Source organism: Microtus ochrogaster, linkage group LG5 (genome assembly GCF_000317375.1).
Source record: "Microtus ochrogaster isolate Prairie Vole_2 linkage group LG5, MicOch1.0, whole genome shotgun sequence".
NCBI lineage: Eukaryota > Metazoa > Chordata > Mammalia > Rodentia > Cricetidae > Microtus > Microtus ochrogaster.
In genome coordinates this window covers 59,422,287-59,444,594 of record NC_022031.1, presented here as the reverse complement: position 1 = coordinate 59,444,594, position 22,308 = coordinate 59,422,287, and the positions used below count along the sequence as shown (strand labels likewise).

The window sequence follows — 22,308 nt, the reverse complement described above, 5'->3', positions numbered from 1 at the left end:
ATTTGGCTTTGGGAAATCAGCTCTATTTCTGCTCACAGCAGATAAATTTATACTGTGTAGAATTATTCAAAGGAACCCGAGCGATTGGATGTAAAACCTATTTTTAAGTCTCAATTATTAAAACAGTGTGGTATCTCTGCAGGAATAGACTCGGGTATATGTGGTATTTAATGAAGACGGAAGTGTAATCAGAAGAGGCAAAATATAGCTCTCCAAAAATCGTGTTGGAATCATAGTCTGCCTTCTAGGAAACAAGCACACAAAGACACTCCCCTTGGCACAGTAGAATGAAAGATTGACATTTAGGTCAACTATGCTGAAACATGCATGTAATTACAATACTCGGGAGTCTGAGACAAGTGGATCGTAAGCTTGAGACAAACCTGGATACATATTAGTATCCTGGCTCAAGGAAAATACAAGTTAAATTAAATAAAAGTTATCAAATTTTAGAAGAAAAAATCCAGAGGCCATATAAAATTGATAAACACCCCCAATAAAGACAAGAGAAAGAGGGAAATGATCTATGGGTAAAATATCGAAGATGTTTAAGCAAGATGCAAGAGGTATGTGTTATTTATATCATAGAAAGCTAATCTCCCCAGCACAAACCACTATGAGAAGAAACCATAATGATAAAAAGAAGGAATAGGAATGGAGTAGAATAAAAATACAAATCTCACTTAGACATATGAAAAGATGCTTCATATCGGTCACGATTAGAAAACTACAAAGTAAAATCTCATTGAGGCTTTCCGATCAATGAGATTGTCAAAACCCTGAAAGTGGGAGGAAGTATCCACTGGAGAGTGAGTGTTCCCAGGCGCTGTCGCCAGTGGAGGACGCTGTGGGACACTCCCATGTAGCAACCCTGATTACAGAGAAACGAGTTTTAGTTTATACAAAAATACCTCTTTAAAAACCTTCTCTTGCAGATATGGTCGTTCCAATGCACAACCTCATTCACAGCCACACTGGACTTTGCATTTCAAAATCTTAGAATTAGAACATATCTCTAATATGTGCAGGATTATGTTTAACAGGCAGCGGTGTCCACATAGTGGGCCCCATGAGTGTGTAAATGAATGCAGGGGTTTTCTGCATCTGGATAACAGAAAAGATGTGCTACAATTGTTCATGGTAGAACCACAAAGAGGGAACTATGCCTTGACAATACAAGAATACATCCTGTATAAGAATGTGTACTTCTGAGATTGGAGCAATGACTCCATGTTAAGAGTACACTTGCTCTTGCTGTGGACCTAGGTTTAGCGTCCATATGGTTGCTCATAGCCGTTTGTGACTGCAGTTCTAGCTCTAGAGAATCTGGTTTTTCTGCTGACCTCTATAAGCACCAGGCATCCACATGGCACACCTACATACATGCAGGCCAAACACTTAAATAACTATAAAAGAAAGAATATGAATCCCTGTTGTGTAACATTCTAAAACAAAACAAGGACAAACCTAGCAGCAACCTACCCTGGTGGGAATGAGGGATGGCAAGAAGAAGAAATGCTTTGCTGAACATCTGTGTATGCTGTTCTCACTTACATGCACTGTGAATGGGTAATCTTTTAAAAATACCAGGTGCATCACACTGAAGTGTGTCTGATTTTAATCATTTGTAGGGTAGTCCTGGTTAAGGAAGTCAAAACACCCAGAACTCTTCTGTATAAATTACGTCATCTTTTCACTTTCGGTCTGTTCTCACTGGGTCTTTCCAATCTGATGTATTTCATCCTTGGACTTGAGGCAGGCAATAAGTGACCATGCTGTTGAGTACCCCGAGGGTTTGGGGTGTTCTATCTATAGCATAAAGTCTGCCTCTTCTCTAGGTGCCTGTCTCTAAGACGCCAGCCTTTGTTAATGCACCCAGGGTTCTACTCCATAGGTCACAACCATCGAGCTCCCCAAAAAGACCCAAATACAGGAGCAGCTGCCAACCAAGAGTGATTGAAGCAATGGGTCTCCCTGGATGAGGGACGTCAGGGTTCCCTTGCTGCCACTGATATTCCAAGCCTCCTCAATTAAAAACAATGACTGGCAACCTGTTACTGTTTTCAGAATATGTAAGCATTTTGGAACTGTAATATAGATGAAATAACAGCTGTAATATAGATGAAGTCTATGAGTAAGAGGCTGTAGGCCAGCTGAAGCCAGTCTCCTTCCCAGTGGTCAGTTTCTAGGTTGGAAGAAAGTAGGTTAGATTCTAACTTTGGGCGAAGCTAACACGCAGAGGTGAAACTGGTGAGGTGCAGAGTTGGAGAAGAGGGGAGCTTCCACTTGTCTCTATCTTTGCTTTGTTTTTTTTTTTCAGGCTGGGTTTTTCCGTGTAGCCCCTCCTCTCTCTGCCTCCCAAGGGCTGGGATTAAAGACCACCACTGCCCAGTGTGTCTCTTTTTTCTTTTCCAAGATTTATTTATTTTTCATTTTTATGTGTATGGGCGTTTTGGATGTCTGTGTACCACATACATGCAGTGACCTCAAAGGCCAGGAAAGGGCATCGGATGCCTTAGAACTGGAAAGACAGATGGTTGTTGGCCACCTTATGCATGCTGGGAATTGAGCCAAGGTCCTCTGGTAGAGCAGTCAGCGCTTTTAACCCCACAGCCAGCTCTCCAGCCTACCTCTTGTCTTTGAAGTTGGGTCTTCTTCAACAATCCTCTCAAAACATCTTAGCATCCGTAGCTGCCCTTGCTTGGAAACCTCTGCCCTGGCTCTTTAAACATCGTCCTTCACCTTGTCCTTTAAGTTTGAGCTCATATTTGAGCTATACAGCTACAGCCTCCTCCCATGCTCTTGATTTGTCTTCCTGACAGAACCAAGCGACTCTCTGAGTGGTTGTCTCCATCCACTGAAGTCCTCATCAAGTGCTGTCCCTCTTTTCCTCACCTCTGTGCACTCCAGAAGGCCAGGGGCCGTGTTTGCTTTGCTATCCTGAATACTCTTGTGCCTGAAGTAGTATCTGGTCCACAGGAAGGCTGCAGTGATACTTTTAGCCTGAATCAGTGGAAAATTAGGTCCCGAAGAAAATGGGGTAGTTTTGACACAAAATCTAGCAAATAAAAAAATCGTTAACAAATATATATTCTGTGAATAAATCCATGGATGAAGGCTTACATTAGACCTATCTGTTGGGATTTTTTTACATACACAGACTGACAAAAAAAAATAGCCACTTCACCCTTCCGTGTTTGATGATCACTCTCTTCTACTGAACAGCAATTTAAAAATTATTTTCAGGCTTTTATTTCATTTTCTGTGCATCTGTGGTTTGGCCTACATGTACCTATGTGTACCATGTGCATGTAGTATCTGTGGAGGCCAGAAAAGGGTAACAATTTCCCTGAAACTGTAGGCAAGGGTAACTGTGAGACATTATATGAGTGCTAAAAACTAAACTGGGGTCCTATGCAAGAACAAATACTCTTAACCACAGACCCACATTTCCTGGCTCCCGGACCCATTTATAGCAATTTTAAACTCTTTAAAATCTGAATAAAAATACAGTTTTCTTATATGATTTTATTACTTTTTTAAAATTCCAATGTACATTGGAAGACTTACTTTTAAATTTAACATTTACATTAATTTTAAATTTACATTTTATATTAAAATGAGAAGACTTATTTATTCAACATGCAATTTCTTTCTTGAGGAACTATAGGGATTGTCCAAACTGAATCTATTTTTCTTCAATAATTTCTAGTAACTTGATTTAAAAGCAAATTATTGTGGTGGTTTGAATAGGAATGGCTCCCATAGGCTTATACATTTGAATGCTTGGTCACTAGGAAGTGGCACTATCAGGAAGTGTGGTCTCACTGGAGGAAGTGTGTCACTGGGGGTATTCTTTGAAGTTTCAAATGCTCAAGCCAGGCCCAGTATCTCTCTTCCTGCTGCCTGTGAATCCAAGTGTAGAACTCTTGGCTCCTCCATCACCATGTCAACCTGTGTGTTACCATGGCAGCCACCATGATGACCATGCACTAAACCTCTAAGTCAGCCCCCAGTTAAATGTTTTCATTTATAAGGGTTGCCATGGTCATGGTGTCTCTTCACAGCAAAAGAAATCCTAACTAAGGCAATTGTACAAGACTTTTGTCATTGGCAATGAAATTTCTCTTTAGTTACTTTGTTACAATTTATTTTCTTTCTTTTATTTTACTTTTGTTACATTTATTTTTACTCCTTTTGTTTCTAAGATCATAATATAATTACATCATTCCACCCCTTCCCTTTACTCCCTCTAAGGACTCACATGTACACTCCTTGTTCTCTTTCAAATTTATGGTCTATTATTGTGTCATTAATTATTGTTACACATACATACACACACCCTGCTCCCTCTGTGTGTTACCTGTATGTATGGTTTCAGGGCTGACCATTTGAAATTTGATAACCAATCAGTGTGATTTTTCCCTGGGGAAGATTATTTCTCCCAAGAGTGGTAATCTTCCTCTTTTAATTAAATATCGATTCTTTTCTTGTATAATATAATCTGAATACAGTTTGTTATATTTCTCCCTCTCCCCCTCCCAGTTCTCTCCACCTTCCCTCCCCTCTGGATCCAGTTCCTTTCTGTCTTTCATTAGAAAAGAACAGGCTTCTAAGAGATAACCCAAAATACAACACAATAAAATATCATAAGATAAAACAAAAACTATCATATCAAAGTTGGGCAAGATAAACCAGCAGAAAAAAAAATAAAGAACCCAAGAGATTTTATTCCAATTTCAAATGTCACTTTTATAGACTGAAAATAGATATTTTAATTATATGAACATTTAGGTTTTATATTGGTGTAATAAATCTTAACTATAACACAATACACTTAAACACTAGTGCTAAATATTAAGCATTATTAATTATGGTTTCAAGTACCAGCATATATGTTTTCAGGAGACTGAGAGTTCTTTTTAGAAAGAACAATTTGCTCTTTGAAGGCGTTCTTTCCTGAGGAGGGGAAGTTACAAGTGTCACAGGCTTTGAAGGGAATGACACCTCTTGTATGTATGAGGGGAATGAGCACCCCTCTTGAATGTCTAGACATGCTCTACACAGGCTGTTAAGTGTCTTTCACATGGTAGGGACCACATGCCCTCTGCAGGTGTTTGCCAAGCACCTCAGGATTCTGAGAACTTCTGTTACATCCCTGTTCTGCCGCATGCTGCCTACACCCTGATTCTGCTGCATGCTGCCTACATCCTGATTCTTTTGCATGCTGCTGTCTGCATCCTGATTCTGATGCATGCTGCCTACATCTTGATTCTGCTGCATGCTGCCATCTGTATCCTGATTCTGCTGCACGCTGCCATCTGCATCCTGATTCTGCTGCATGCTGCCTACACCCCGATTCTGCTGCATGCTGCCACCTACATCCTGTTTCTGTAGCACGCTGCCATTTGCATCCTGATTCTGCTGCATGCTGCCATCTACATCCTGATTCTGCTGCATGCTTCCATCTACATCCTGATTCTGCTGCATGCTTCCATCTACATCCTGATTCTGCTGCATGCTGCCATCTATATCCTGATTCTCCTGTATACTGCCTGCATCCTGAAGCCATCCCTTGGTGACTGGGCACCTTTGATTCAGGACCAACATGAACCTTCCGCTTGAAGGATTTTACATCAGTCTTCCTATAACCATGTGAATTAACCAGGCACTGCCTTCCATTTTCTTCCATTCCCATGGCTACACACAAAATACATTTATGGTAATATTTTCTCACAATGAAGGTATGGATAAAATCACATTTTCAATAAGTGGAATTTCAGCCCAGCTGAATGGGATGCCTTTGTAGAAAAACAAAGGATTAGAAAGATTTTCATGGGGCACATGTTCTTGCCTACCCCTCCTGGAAATCCACAAATCAGTTGGGACAGGTATTAGAAGTTGGTTTGGAGGAGTTTATATCAACAGTCTATCAAGTAGTAGAGGTAATTGAGTTGTGAGAAGCAAAAAAATAAAAACTGAAAAGAAATTACTACCTCTACCTTCAATAAGACAGAACTGTGAACAAGTTCCGACCCAGATGCATCTTCTTCCCTTAAGGAGGCCAGGCTGGAGTTCTACCTTGGCAGATCTTGGTGGACCTTGAGTACATGGCAATGGGTTAATACTTCAGGCACCTAAAGTGTTTATAGGTTGGGTCTACACATTCCAAGGCACTTAAAAGACTGTGCTTCTAGGAGCAGCTTTCACTTGTGGCCCAGCATCCCCTGGAGGCCCTGGAGATGCACTCAGAGGAACAAAATGGTCAAAATTATCAAAGCCATCATATTAGCATTTTGACTTTTTTCCTGCATTACCATTGGCATCGATAACAGAATGACTGGAGACTGGTACAAAGTGCACTGGAAATGACTGCACCCACACTCCCATATCCCAGGAGTTAAATGGGTCAGCTTCACCAGAGTAAACCTTGATGAAACAAGGGGAAATCAGTGGAGTACTTAATTCTGGTCCTAAAATCTGTGCCTTTAACAGTCTGTGTGAGGATGTGGTACTCCTCTAGCAGACTAAAGCGTGTGTTGTCATGACTACCCTCTGAGTGAGGGCTGCGTGAACTAGCTACTCTCTGTGGAGCACCCTCTACCTAAAAGGATCACTGAAAGGCAAACTATGATAATCCAGCCTTTTTTTTTTCTTGACTTTTCTTCAAAATAAAGGAAGTGACTCTGGCCTTTTGAGGAAAACAATAGTGTTTGTAAATTGGCTAGCTCATCCATGAGCCTATGAGTCAGAGAAGCCAGGGTAGGAAGCAGAGCGAGCTGCAGTGACTAATACGTTATTTTAGGATAAATGAATATGTGGATTGACTGCCCACAGAGAGCTCTTTGGAACATTCAGGCATACCCACTAGTGTGGTACCGGGGACTTGAGCATCTGCCACTTCCCCTTTGCCTGTGTTCAATTGAGCCCTTGATTTGTTTCTTGCAGCTAACCCTCTGTTGGTAGAAGCTTAAACTCTTTAGCCATGTCAAGTCTGTCTATCTCTCTGGCAGGGCTGGAGGCAGAGATGGATGTTGACTTCCTTGCTCTATCAGCATGGAGGTTATTATTTTTTCTTTATATTTTCTCTGTTCCCCTCCCTTTTTATCCCTTCCCCTTCAATCCTCTCCCATGCTCCCCATGGTCCCAATTTACTTAGGAGATCTTGTCTTTTTCTACTTCCCATGTAGATTAGATTCATGTCACAATCCCAGAGAACCTAGACAACAATGAGGACCCTAAGACGTGAATCTAATCTACATGTTTTCCCCTGATCTGAGTGCCTACAGCTGCTCTAAGCACGAGCCCCTAAGGAGTTCGTGATGGCAGGGGAATAGTTTCTGGTGCATTTGGCTGGGGCGTGGCTACCCCTATATGAGCTGCCCCTGGACACAATAAAGGGGGCATTCTTGGAGCATTCTGGCGTCAAGGATGACCCGTGTCTCTGTCTCTCTGTCTGTGTGTCTTTGTGTGTTTCAGTCTCCATCCTCTTGCCCGGTTCATGAACTGTATGAGAGCATATAGAGTGCAGACGAGCATGGTGTGCCGCAGAAACAGGCCATGAATTATGGATGGATTTGGGGCACAGACCTGAAGGAAGTAAAGTTGTTGGCCACATAGCCACTAGATAGAAGGTCCAGGCATACCAAGGGTGAAGACAAGACCCTGAGATACCAGGGCCCCTACAGAGTCCACAGCACAGCAAAGATGCTGTAATTCTAGTAGAGCACCTATGAGCAGTGGTAGAAAATTAGTCAAATGTGGTGGAGTACCCTGTATGTCCTAGGGTAAGAATTCTTTGTCGTTTCACACATTTTCCCCATTCTGCACTCACTTTTCACTTTACCAGCAGAAATCCATAAATAATAAAAGGTTCACATTTTGATGGAGTCAAGTCCGACCTATCAATGCTGTTGTCTTACTATGTGTGCTTTTGACTTCAGATCCAAGAAACCATTACTAACTAAAGCCAGGTGACCTTCTCCTATGTTTTTTCTAAGAGAATTAGATTGACTGCTTTATAAAAAAATAAAATTATACATTTAATGGATTGCATGTGATTTAAATAGATGTATATACATTGTGCAATATTTAAAACATTTATCTCATTGCATATTTATCACGAGGAGGGGGAACACTCAGAGTCCCTTTTCTCTATATAATTTATAGTCTCGATATTCCTAACGGACTCTTCTCTTTTCAATGGTACTCACCATGTGTAATGTCTTGTTTAAAAGTGCATGTTCACACCCAGACATAATGGTTATTGCTTACGGTCTGTCTTTCTCACTCTGATGCATGTTCTATCTGGCAGAGATGCATTTATTTTGATTCGCTGCTGTGTCCCAAGCACTCCTAGGATACATCTGTGCTGACTTTCAGTGAACACTTGCAGAGTGGATAATAAGCTGTGTGTTGAGGAGTGCTGGTGATCATGCAAACACAGATCCTGAAAATGCACAGATCTGAACTGTCCAGCCTTCTGCACTCACCACCCAGCCATGTGCAGGAAGATTACTAGCACACAATCAATAGCTGATAAATGAGCCTTGCCTTCTAAGGAGTTTCTCAAGAGAGTGAAATGACATAACTCATATATGTACAGCTCATTCTAATGGTTATTAGTGGATTTTGGGTTTCACTGACCACCCAAAATTGAATGTTAGCTCCTTGGTGAAACTTGCTTTAGTGACAACCATAGGCAACAGCCATTCATTCCTTCGCATGCGAATGTGGCTGATTAATATAAGTGCTGCCATAATTCTTCAGTTGAGAAGAATATAGAATAATTTATGTTAGAGATTGTGAGTAAGGAGTAGGAGATATGGGAGATATTATCCCTAAGTGGAATGAGAGAGGGAGCACTATTTCTGGTAATAGAGAAAAAATGCCTGGAAAAATCTAGCTTCTAATACTTTGGTTTTTTTTGGCTTGGCATGTCTTTTTATTTGCTAGTCATTTTTTCTTTTTATATTCCAAAGGCCTTAGAACAAAAACTGCATTTGCCTTTAGGGTCTCTTGCTTTTTATAGATGCCTGTGAATCTTTTTACTAAGTTATGAAGACTCAATATAAGAAGTGAAATAAGTCACATTATTCATGCATACATCTGACCATCAATGTAACATGGTATAATTTGGTCTTGTATATAAAGGATGTCTAATATAACCTCTGACTTTAAGAACTATAAGAGGCAGAAATTTAAATTGACAAGACAGAAAAGCACATTGAATTCTAATGTAGAACTATACACACCTTTCTACGAGCATACAAAAGAATGGCTAAGGCATCTCTAGTACGCCCACACGGTTTTGATGTTAGTAGCTGTAGATCTGAGTTTTGAGCAGCCATCAAGTGGTTATCCAGGCTAAAGCAAGGAGGAGTCACAGGGTAAAGCAACATGGACTAAGAGATGCTGTGAGCAGTGTCCTGTGTGGCCTGCTGGAGGCAAGGCTGGAAGAGGTGGTTTTTGGGATGGGGTCAATGGACAAGGATGACAGGTATGTATGACCATGCCTTATTCGTGCACTGGAGTTCAAACTCAGGACTTCGTAGTAATCCAAGACAAACATGTTTTGGCTAAGTTACATCTTCAGTACTAAGTAAATACTTATTCAAATTAAAATAAAATCAAGAGGTGTGTATTAAAGAAGCGATCTTCTGGAACTACAACCATCCAGTGTATGAGTGCATCAAAGGCTGCCTAGACCAAAGCACAAAGAACGGTAAAAGACTCCCCTGTCCTCTGGGAACAACTAATGAGAACAAGACCAAAGCAGCAGCTCCAGGGATGGAGAGAAAAAGAAGAAAGTTCGTGAAACTGAAGGTGCTTAAGATTGGAAACCAATTTATGTACATAAGAAAAAGAAGAGATTTATGAATTCAATCAGCTTTCCTACTTGGTATAAGTACGTGAACAGCAAAACATTTTGGCATCCTAAAATATTTGAAAATAGCAAGAATTAGATATTCTAATTCAAAACTAATTTTTTTGTTTAAGAAGACAATAGCCTTCATACCCAGGTACACAGTAATGATTCCTGACTCTGAAGTTTATAGCGAGCTCTCCGCATGAGTAACTAGCTGACTTTGGAGCACTGAGAAAATCAGGCTGGTTCCTGATTCCTTATTTGTATAAGATGATCCTCAAAAGAAATGATTCTTCACCAGCGCTGCTGGGATCAGAAGCATCAGCATTATGTTTGCTTTGATATAGGAATGCAGATTTCTAGACCCCACCCAGCTCCACAGAAGCACAAACCCGCTGAGACAATCAGTGTGTGTGTGTGTCCCTATCCAAGTGTGTGCATGTATGCGTGTGTGCTCACAGAGGCCAGAGGAAGACATTGATTACCCCACTCTGTACAGCAAATGTCTCTCACAGTATCAGGGTTAAAGATACATGCATGACCTCGCAGGGCTTTTTACATGGTGTTAAAATCCAGACACAGGTCCTCTTGCTTGAGGAAGTCACTCGTATGCACTGAGCCGTCTCTTCTGCATCTTAAACAATCATTTTCATCTTTAAAACTCTAATGTGGGTACTAAAGTATGGCTGTTTGGGTCCCACTGATGTATAATGCCCCCAATATTCCCTTTAGATCTAAAACACAGTAAGAGCAAAGTTCACGAAGGATTTCAGGCATCTAGAAGAAATCTAAGGTGCTGATACTTGACCTATGGGTGCGACAATGCTCATCATAGGGATGGTGAAAGGCTGGAAGATGGAAGGGCGGAGGCCTTTGCAGCACTGCAGACTGAGGTGCCAGTGGGAATGCAAAGGGTGGGAAATGTGCAATGGAACCCTCATCGGAGAGGAAATTGTAGCAGGGAGAGGAAAGGGAGTGGTGCTGGGCAGCCCTGATGAATGGGCTCGGGTGAGAAGGGAAGGGCAGTCTCGGGTATTGGACATTAACTTTATGCCTGGAGTTGCCCCGCACTCTACATAATTATTATTCTTGGTGTTAAAATAATCATTTTGAACCGCTAACGTTCTGAGGGAGTTGCTTAAGAATTAAGAAACACACATTAGAAACTGAATAAGGAGTCAAGAACAGAGCTTTGTGGCAAGGTATTCTGTGAAGACTGGCTCACCTGGGCCAGCAGCTGAGGATGGGCGCATGTGGTCACGTAAATATATCTCACAGCTTAAGTGGAATATTGTGTAGACTCTCAGAATTGTCTTCTCTTGCAATGACTTAAAATCCACTTTAATGCTGTCCTATACTACTGCTTTTCCAGCGATATCTTCATGAAAGCCTCATTCAGTTAACAGAAAAGGGAATTTATAATTTCTTCCCAAGTTTAATGAGTCTACGGATTAGGGCATTAGGAATTATTCCTCCCAACTAATGACATTTCAGCTAAGCTGGCATTAGTTTAACTTCTTGCTTTTTTCACACTCTTAATACTTTCCAGAACATGTCTTTAAGTTTCCAAAACCCAGTCTATTGTTGAGGCAGAATAAATTATCTTTGTGCCTATACACGCTAGAATTCCGCGGCAGCGAGGAGCATTTTGCCAACTCTTTAGACTAGGTTTTGGGCTTCACAATAGCTATCTTGCCTCTAGCTGGCCAATGTCTTATTTCTTTTTCTTTTCTTACAGGTGTTCCTCAAGCAACACTAAGATAACTTTCATCTTGCCCTGGTGGTTTGACCTGCTGAGAAGTCACCCCTTCTACTCCTGCCCAGGGTAAATAGCTTCTGACATAAAGGGAGCTTTTTGCTAATTTACATCACTTGTTCTTATCAAATATTAGATCAGATTTCTCAGAGGAAGCAGGCAGGGCTTCAGCACTGCCCTTGCTGTCTTAATAGTCCCTTGACATTGCTTTATCTGCCTTCTGAAGTGCACCTCAGGATACATTATCCAGTAACTGGCATCAGAGCACACTAAAACACAATTAAGGTAAATCCCTTCCTAGCATCTTTTAGATACAAATCCCAGATACAATAAAATGATGGAGTCGAAAGAAATCCATGCCTAGAAAATACTAGTGGATTTTATTTAACGTTTGAGATGCTGATGAGTCTGTAAGTCTTAGCAAAGGCAATTAACAGACTTCTCATAAAAACCTTTTGCAACCATTTGAAGTAAGAGCAACACAATTAAATTTGAGTGTAAATTGTACAAACACTTTTACGATATGAGGTAAAAGGTTCATATCCTTAAGTAAAAAGATTTTTTTTTACAAGCTTGTAGTAAAACAAGATTTTACCCACCACCCAAAATGGCTGATGCCTCTTATCAAGCAATATGCAGAGAACAGAAAAGAAATTTAATAAGCAAATGAAAATTTGAGCCATCTCACTGGTAATCACAGTGCTCAAAGCACCAAAATAAAGATGCTGTGTGTGTAGGATGTATCATCAAATATCAAGGACTTATGTTTACTGTCTAGGAATCTTTTGACTTAGAATGTAGAGTGTTGAACCCTCCTAACGATCTCCCCCTCCTCTCCTCTCCTCCCTCCCCTATTTCTTCTTTTTTTTCTCTCTCCTTTCTCTCTGTTGAAGATGACCCCAGGACTTTGTGCGTAGACACAGACTATGTAATGAATGGTTTTGAAAGGAATTTGAATTTACATGGTATTGCATATTATCATTCCAATTTTGCATTATTATTTTGTATACTGCATACCTTAGAGCTTCCAACTGCTGATCTCCCATTCCCAAGAACCTTCAAAGAGCTTTCCTGGTAGTGTGGGAGCTGTTTAAACCATCAGCTAGTCTCAGTCTCTTAAGACACAGGATAATTAACAGTTCCTATAATTCTTAAGATACCCAAGGCAGGAAGGTGAGTTGCAAACATTGTATATCACACTGTAACTATTGTAGACAAAAATCCCTCTGATAGTCTGCATGTGTCCATGTCTTTGGTAGTGCTGGTTGAGGGTGACAGAAACGCTTCCAGAATACTTAGGATCACAGCTGTGCACCCTGGGTCTGATGCTATGATTCACCGATTCTCCCAGTTGAATAGTAGCACATAAAGCAGCCTGAATTCTGTGGTTTCCAGGTTCAGAAAGAAACATTTACACGATGTGTGCTTCTTCTCTGGCTTCCAGCTGGGTTAGGAAGGCAGCGATTGAACCCATGTCCTTGCACATTCTCAGCACGTACTCTTCCACTGAGCAACCCCCGACAGCTATTATTTCTTAATATTGCCCACACTGTGGATAGGATAAGTGAAGCCATGAGTTCATCAGAGAGAACTATTTGTAAAGCGGGAGTAAATCAGCTCCATCAGAGAACCTCTTACTGCCAGCAGGTAACTGATTGCAGTGATTCTGTAGCACTCAAGTGATGCTGCAGATTCGATATTCTATGGGAGGCAATCATTCTGAAATTCCTTAAGGAATGTGTTGTTGGGGAAGGCTGCTTGTTGATCCCTGGACACATGACTAGCTTAGACCCTAAATAATCACACAGAAACTCTATTAATTAAATCACTGCTTGGACCATTAGCTCTAGCTTATTATTAATTAACTCTTATTATTAATTTAGCCCATTTCTATTAATCTGTATATCGCCATGTGGCTGTGGCTTACTGGGTAAAGTTCCCAGCATCTATCTCCTGTGGCTCCATGGCTTCTCTCTGACTCCAACCCTTCTTTCTCCCAGCATACAGCCTATCTTTCCCTGCCTAGTTCTGTTCTTCCCTGCCATAGGTTCAAAGCAGTTCTTTATTCATTAACCAATAAAAGCAACATACAGACAGAAGGACCTCCCACACCAATGTGTCACAGGGGCATTTCTCTGTCTCCAAAGTTCCAAGAAATAATGATCAAATTCTACGTGGAGACAAAAGAGTGTTGGATCGTTTGTGGAAAGGACACTCTAACAAAAGAGTGTTGGATCGTTTGTGGAAAGGACACTCTAACGAAAGAGTGTTGGATCGTTTGTGGAAAGGACACTCTAACGACAGAACCCCAGGACTGCTGAGCTTAACTGGCTGAGATAGGAGCAACTGAGCAGGAGTCTCATTTGCATTTTGGGGTGGGGAATTAAATATGCTCCAAAAAACCCAAGCTGGTTTTGAAGATAGTAAAGTGGCTACCTTTGGTGTCAATTTTTAACATAGAGTACCTCTAAGTCTAATGCAAGATCAGACTTTTCTTGCTCTTCCATTAATTACATAGATATTTTCAGTTTCTAAAAATTTACATGAACTATATATTTTGTGAATTTAACTTATGCATTAATATTTCCATATATAAAAGCAGACCCTTCTAAAATAAGAAGAACTTGCATTTTGATGTTTTTCTTTTGTGCTAACTAAAAGGGGGCTAGCAATGTTTAGCGGTTTCTTAGAAACAAATGCCTCCATTCTCATCAAATGAATCCACACATGTAGGCCCACATTTTCTCCCGTGGTAAAGACACATGGGAAAGTGTGAGCTCTTAAGTTGGCCACCATGGAAACTAAAATCCCATTCAGAATAGATGCTGGATTTATCATCCCAACCATCTTTTTCATGGTTTTGTCTTGAAGTGCTTCAGATGTGGCACCTCGGGCAACATACCCTTCATCCCCTCACTGTTGCAAACGATGGAGATCCTAAGGGCCTCTTGTTTATACAGGGCACTGTCAGACAGTCAAGACTTCTCATGGAGAAATGCTTCTGAAGAGAAGCTGGTCCAGAGATGGCATGACTGACAGACAGGCAGGGGAAGACAGAGTGATTCTCAAGGCATCCTTCCCCTTCCAGCTGGGTCTGACTGAGCCTGGAAGACAGCACAGCTCAGAATTTTTCCACTATGTAGATCCCCCCCTGGTACTCTGCTTGGCTCTGGCGTGAATTGCTTTTCATGCTCTTAGAAACAGAAAACTCTACCTAATGCTGGCAAAGGGTATTCTTTTTCTACCTGGGGCTTAATCTCAAGGTAATGTGGGAAAGTCCCTTTAGGAACGCCAAGTCTGCTTGGACTTGAGGCTGGGTCCCCCAGGACACAAACCGAAACAGGCACCTTCCCGTGGGTGTATTACAATGATACATTCAGAACAGAATTCTTGGACACCAACTCCACAATTCATTTCATAATCGCAAGAGGTGTAAATCTTTTATGTTGACTCTTTGAAAAGTATTACTCTGTAACTAAACACTTCACAGAGGCCAGCCCTCTGTCCAGACTGAACTTCTGCTGCTCTGTGAAGGACTCTCATGCTTTCTAGCGGCCATCTGGCCTGAATGTTTCATCTGCTACCCTCTCTCTGCTTCCTCTGCTTTGGTTTCTTCCATGTTCCTGAGTATGGAGTCTGGTGAGATATGTTTCCTGACAAATTCATCTTCCTTCCTCAACCCCCCTCTCCACCCAGAACTTCTAGCTGGCCCCCAACTACAGCACCGCACTAAGCCCCTGGAAACTCCACTCTCAGTTCCTGTGTTGATCCTTACAGCTTCCTGGCCCAGTTTTCTTGTCCTTCCCCGTGAGTGCCCCTTTTCTGGGTTGAAGCTGCTCTTTCTTCACTTGGATTACTCTCTCAACTGGTGCTTTCCATTCCTTAGTTTTGCCCGAGTTTTCTCTTTATTGAAATTTCGGGTACTGTGAGATCTCTAAAATCACGAGATTTTTCAGGAAAATGGATGAACGTAGAATATACAGTAAGTGATGTCACACAACCTCAGAAAGAAAAATGTGCATGTTCCTCCTAATATGAGCACTCTATCCTATAATTTATACATTCATATATGTAAATGAATGTATGTGTACGTAAAGTATACATTTAGAAAGGACACCACAGGGTACCATCAAGGAATAAAGAACAACTGTGCAGGCAGTAACACAGGAAGTACAAAGCTTACTGTTCTTCTAGTCTTAACTCTATCATGATTTTTCTTTTCTTGGAGTGGATAAGTGCATAAAATATAATGGATAGCAAAAGTGCAAAACACTATATGCAGATCCACAGCTGCAGATGGCCATGTTAATTGGACAGAGGCTCACTGAGGTGTATTGAGTTTGGACAGGACAAGCGCTTGTTTGAGTGGATTCCTTAATTTAGCTGGGCGATGTTTTTATTTATGTGTTCACGACAATAAACTGAGTATTAATTAAAATATGGACCAAAGAGGCCGCTCAGAGGTTAAGATGATTGGCTGCTCTTCCCGAGGACTCAGTTTTGATTCCTAGAGCTCACATGGCAGCTCTCAATCATCTGATGCAGCTCAGTTCCAGGCGATCTGACACTTTCTTCCAGCCTCCGCAGGCAATAGGCATGCGCGTGGTGCACAGACACAGATCCAGACAAAAGAGCCATACACAGAAAATAGATACCATTTTAAAAATTCCTCTAAAATAAAAAATAGCCAAATCTATATACTTAGCCCAAATCCCTTCTTTCATCTCTGACTTAACGTAAATTAGACCATCTCACAGGATCTCAGGTGTACATGTCTAATGGCTTTAGTTCATTTCCTGTTACCATTTGTTATAGTAATGATACTTTATAAAGAAGAGAGGCTTATTCGACTTAATTTTGGAGGCAGAAAGCTCATGATCAGATGGTTCCAACAAGTTAGGGGACACATTGGTTGCATCATTCATAAGTATCAAGGCAGGCATGGGGATAGGAACGATCGTCTAGAGGGACAGGAAGTCAGAGGGGTAAGGAATGCCAGTCCTGTGTCTTTATAGCAAAGCTTCTGTGGGAACCCAGTGAGGTCCCACAGGAACCACACAAGGACAGCATCCCAATGACTTCTTTGCTTCCACTCTTCAAGGATCTACCATGACTTTTACATCACCACACCCAGGGCCAAACTTTCAACACATGAACATTTGGAAAATACAGTCAAACCACGCTCAAAGCACAGGACCAATTCAACCTTTCTTGTCACACCCACCCACCTCTGACAGTATCATCGCATTCAGTGGCTTCACCCTGCACCTTGACTTCACATTTGAACCTTGCCCTTCCACACTGTCAATGAATCAAATTACCTTATGTTGCTCCTTATTTGGTTACCGAATTACTTCCATTTCTCCTAGGTTAGAGCATTATCCTTTCTTATTTACATTATTGAAATTGGCTTTTAATTGATTTACTTAGAACTTCTATTACGGTTTTAATGTGAAATGTGCACACCCCACCCCCACCCTGCTCACGAGTGCTTGGTCCCCAACTGCTGCCATTGTTCTGGGAGGTTGTAAGACCTTGGGAATATGGGATCGGTGTCTAGAAAACACTGTTGGCACAGGCCTTCAAAAGTTACAGCACAGCATGGAACAGCTTCCACCCCATCCTCTGCTTTCTGACCTGACAAGATGGTATAAGCTGTCATTGACTGCTCCCAAATCTACAGATGGGGCAACTCCCTTGTCACACGGTCCATGCCACAGTGGAGGACTCATTTGGAAGCCGTGGGTTGACATAAATCTTTCTTTCTGGAGAGATAGCTCAGAGGTTAAGAGCATTGCCTGCTCTTCCAAAGGTCCTGAGTTCAATTCCCAGCAACCACATGGTGGCTCACAACCATCTGTAATGGGGTCTGGTGCCCTCTTCTGGCCTGCAGGCATACACACAGAATATTGTATACATAATAAATAAATAAATAAACAAATATTTAAAAAAAAGAAAGAAAGTTCAATATCAACTTTTAAAAAAAAATCTTTCTTTCTGTCAGACAGTTCTATCATATTGATGGAGGAAGCAACTAGTATGCCTTTCTTCCTCACAAGCTCTAAGTGATCACAGTGGGAAACAGAAGTCTGCCGTCTCGCTTCAGTAATGCATTTTAAGGTCATCAAATTTTTCAGATTGCCACGAATGCACTGAAGTCCTTCCTGGTGCTCGCGAGCTGCAGGGTTTGAAATGAAGTCCAACGCTCTCCTCTGCTGAGCTACCTGGCTTCTGTGTCTCTGGCTATAGTCTCCCCATTGCCTGAAGTTCCTACCCTTCTGTCTTCACTTGCCTATACCACACTTGTTTGCTAAGAATGAGCTGAGATGGTGGCGTTGCCCAGGAAACCATCCCTGACTCCTCAGAGCTGTATTGTTTTCTTCATCTGGGATTCCAGTTGCTCAGCGTTTTTCTTCCTTTCTGAATGTCGTTTTTAATAATCCGTTTATAGGTCTGTCTTTGCTTTGAAACATGGCCTTCCCGGCATCAGAGGCTGCGTCTCTTTACCTTTGTGACTAACTAGAAATAAAAGTTGAGAGATTGTCTCCTCACGGATTGAATTGAATTGGAAGACTGGCTATGTTTATAAAACACAGGAGTCCGAAAGACAATTTATCGGAAGTATGCCAGAGATAGGCCTGTTTAACCGGAGCCATCTCAAATGGGGCGCACTATCTGTATCAGGATCACTGGGGTGTCATTAGCTCTGATTACCTTCCTGAGTTTAATTGACACTTAACAAGATAGAGCTTTCAGAGAGATGTTTTATTCCTCTGGTATTTCCATAATAACAGATTGTGCTGCTACAAATTCAGAGTTACGGCTTTGTGCTGGGAGAAGGTGAAGCCCTGTTTGCTCAGTGTGGATATTCTTTGAGCACACATGCAAACTTTAGGAGACACAAATTCATAAGCTTCTTCATCCAAAATGCAAACATTTATTTTTCAATTTGTTCTCAACATGCTTTAGTACACACAGTCAAAGATGCTGCAGACACTGCTGCTACAAGCGTCGTGCAGGGAGAAGGCGGATTTCAGTCGGGTCCGTTACTGATGCCAAGACCTTGTGACTGGACTCACTCTCCCACTGCAGGGTGATAATTGAAAAGATCACACTACAAGAGTAGAGGCGAAGGCACCTCTGAGGGGGCAGGTAATGTCATCTGAGCCTGAGTTACGGTAACACAGATTGGATAAGGAACTGCCTTGTTGATGGATGAGGCTGAGCGGGTCCAGTGTTCAGAAATCCAGGCGTATGGATAAGGTACCAATGCAGATTTCATTTATACAAGTGCGTTAAAGCCAATGAATCTGCAGATAAGGGCTGTCTCTTCATCACTTGAATGCCACTTGGACTTCCATGAGGCACTGGTATATACAATTACTTTTCGGTTAAGTTCTGCTACACACTTGTGAGATAGATATTGCCATGATACTACACTGTGTGATGGAGAACTGGAACCCAGAGAGAGAGAGAGGACTCATCATCTGAGGTCAAGTGCAGAGACAAGATCAAAGCCCAGATAGTAGACTATGGCTCTTACCCGCACCAAAGTGTGGGCAAACCAGCAACACAGGCACCTAGAATATTTATGAAGGTCAACTCTCAGTCTGGGTTCTAGAACTAAGACACGAGGAAGTCTGGTAGAGGGTGCAGGGGTGTGGGATATCTTGCCTAGCATGTGAGTATTATGTTATACACCATGTGTTAGATCAGCGAGTCTCAAGCCTGAGTGCCTTACAAACCACATGGAAGATGCTGGCATAGAGCTTCTGAATCAGAAGAATGAGTCAGACGTTGCATCTGCATCAGGACCAGACCTTGAAGAGGAAGGTACTAGAAATACTAGCCCCTGAAGCCAGATTAACTTCAGCATCTTCTGTAAATCCAGTTGTTAGAGTATCTGACCACATTTGGAGGATACAGGAGTCAGAACACCTAGGCTATTTGGAGGACACCTAGGATACGGACCATGAACTGAGGACAGCCTACTGCTGATTGTAATGTACAGAATGACTGTTCCAATTTCCAAGCATAGCATGGTCTGTTCATTTACACTCAAGAACTGTCATGTTGCCCAAGATGCGATGGATTTTCAAGTAGTTTATTCTTTAACTGAATATGGCACTTTAGATTCCCCAGAGCAAGCAATCAAATATGTTTTGAAATAGGATATGAAAAATAGTAAGGGGTGAATAGAGGTTGGGGCAGGATTGAATAACTCTAACAATATAGGCTGTAAGGAGATGGCTGATTTGAGTTGGCCAAGGTTCTGAGCATTGCTCCAAATTTTCGACCACTTGGGTTAAGACTTAAAAAGTTATCATTAAGACAGAAGGGAAAAGACCTGGGACAATACCTCATTTTGATAAAGTAACTGCCTTCAAGCACAAGGACCTGAGTTCAATCCCTAGAATCTTTGTTCTTCCTATTGGGATCACTTCATTCATTGCCTACATATATATGTCAAAGCGGCGCCATACCCCAGGGTCCTAAATTCTCCAGGGCTTGAGCAGCAGGATGTCCTAGATTCATCCTGAAAACACCTGAAATCCCAAACCAGATGGTAAAACACCACAGATGTTCCCCTGAGATGGCCATGACGGCCATTTCTCAAACTGACCCAAGGCAAGAGGACAGACTGTGTAAGTTGTGTATGTTGGAACACAGGCTGCCTTTTCCCTGCAGGCTCCTGAGGGGCCAGCAGATACCTGGACCTCTCCAGCCTCTCTCAAGGTGCATGGACAGAAGGCAGGACATGGCTTCTCTTCTGTTGGTGATGCCCCTGGGTAGCTTCTCTTGCCTCCGCTGTAGTCAGCTGGTGCTGTTGTGTAATTTCTCATGAGCCAGTATAGGTAACAATCAGAGACCTATATAGAACAGTTGCTGTGTAGCAGTGGTGACCAAAAGTGAGTGAGTTCTGTTTTCTCCTAGTTACAGCCTTTTCAAGGTATCAGAAGGGTGTGTGGTCAGCTAGAGTGGTAACAGTCTCTAAACAATCCAGTCAGAGAGGATAGCGTGGTGTGAAAAGTGACGAGTTCCTAGATAGAATGGCTATTTACTGTAGGGCAAAACCAGAATTGTCTGTGGTCGCCTCAGTAACTTCTTCATGCCCAAGATATCATGCTTATTAAAAGCACACTATTGCACCATCCATATCCTTGATCAATGGATCTCAATCTGTGGGTGATGTCAAATGACCCTTTTCAGAGGTCATCTAAGACCATTGGAAAGTACACCAATTTACATTACTACATAACATTAGCAAGATTACAGTTATAAAATGGCAACAGAAGTAACTTTATGTTCAGGGGTCACCACAACATGAGAACTGTCTTAGGAAGGTTGAGAACCACTGTCCTAGATGGAGGAGCTGTACCTTAACCCAGATTCCTTGGGGACATGTTCTTTCTGCTTCATGCAGGGTCTGTCACTTTCTCAGGACCCCTGTGCCCAAGTGGACAGAGCTGTGCCTTGATTTACACAGTTTGAATCCAGAATGGTCTGATACCTTCTCACAGTCAGAGCGGCTTTTCTTGCCCCATAACGTGAGGCTCTGGAGATCGGGTGAACGCACACCTTTCTCCCTCTGACTCCAATCTCACAAATCTCTCCTCATCCCAGGAGAGGTTACCCCTTAACTGGATCTGAGGGATGCCATGGAATTCATCTTGGACCCCGATGTAAAGTGAAGGTCTACATGGGGCCCATCCCGAGCCACCAAGGTTCCTCGGGTATTGCCTGGAACAATAGCTCAGCTTCATGTATGGTTCACTCACATGCACTAACTCAGGAAGATGAGCACCAGCCTAGTGAGGCTAGCAGGGGGCCTGCGGTGCAATCCACACGTTTTTTCAGATAGAGAAATTGGAACACGGGGCTGACTGAAGGGCATTTCCCCCTCCTCCAGGGAAAAACACCATAAAAAGGAATAGAAGTTAAATTGAAGCAACTCACATATTTGAAACCATCTTTTTAAAAGAAAAATAGAAACTTGTACAGACATTCCTAGAAATAATGACCAGCCTAATTATGAGCGTGAGCTTAATCTTGAAGCTTACAATGAAGCTTAAAGTCTCCTTTAACAAAAGGTTAGAGAGAGAAGCTCTATTCAGGGCTGAGAGAAGGTGGTGGGGGAACTGCTAGAGGCCACGCACCTGAAGGTGAAGGTCAGTCTGTCACTTTAAGAGAGGCGGAAATTTTTTTTTCTCAATAAAAAAAAAAAAAAAAAGAGAAAAAAAAAAAAAAAGAGGGGCAGGGACGCTGCATGCAGTCTGTCCATGCAAAGGTAACGAAGCTGTGCCCACCATACACGGACAGTTCAGCATTCCTGGGACCCTGTGTGGACCGTAGCTCCTCTGAAATATCAGCTCTACTCCTCTGGGGAACAGGAGATCGTTTGCATGACATAAAAGCCATTCAATAAGCATATGTTCTTCAGAGGCCTGTGAGGGCTGTATTTGGAGGCTAAATAAGAACACGTAACAGCTGAAGAAATGGAGCCATCAGTTCCTAGGGGTGCTCAGATATTGTGGGTGGTGGAACCCCGGAATTCTGATGAGCATGAGGAAAGTCTCTACAGTCTGTAAGTTGCTGTGTAGCTACACATTAGGTCTGTATGTTGCTGGGCAGCTACACATTAGTTCTGTATGTTGCTGTGTACTTACACATTAGGTCTGTATGT

At 42.0% G+C, this 22,308-nt stretch overlaps 1 protein-coding gene across 1 annotated transcript in view; it reads right to left on the bottom strand.

The window, feature by feature from the left end:
* The window catches only part of Clvs1 (clavesin 1), a 126,596-nt gene that overhangs the window by 41,745 nt on the left and 62,543 nt on the right, over nt 1-22,308 (bottom strand). The window lies entirely within an intron of this gene.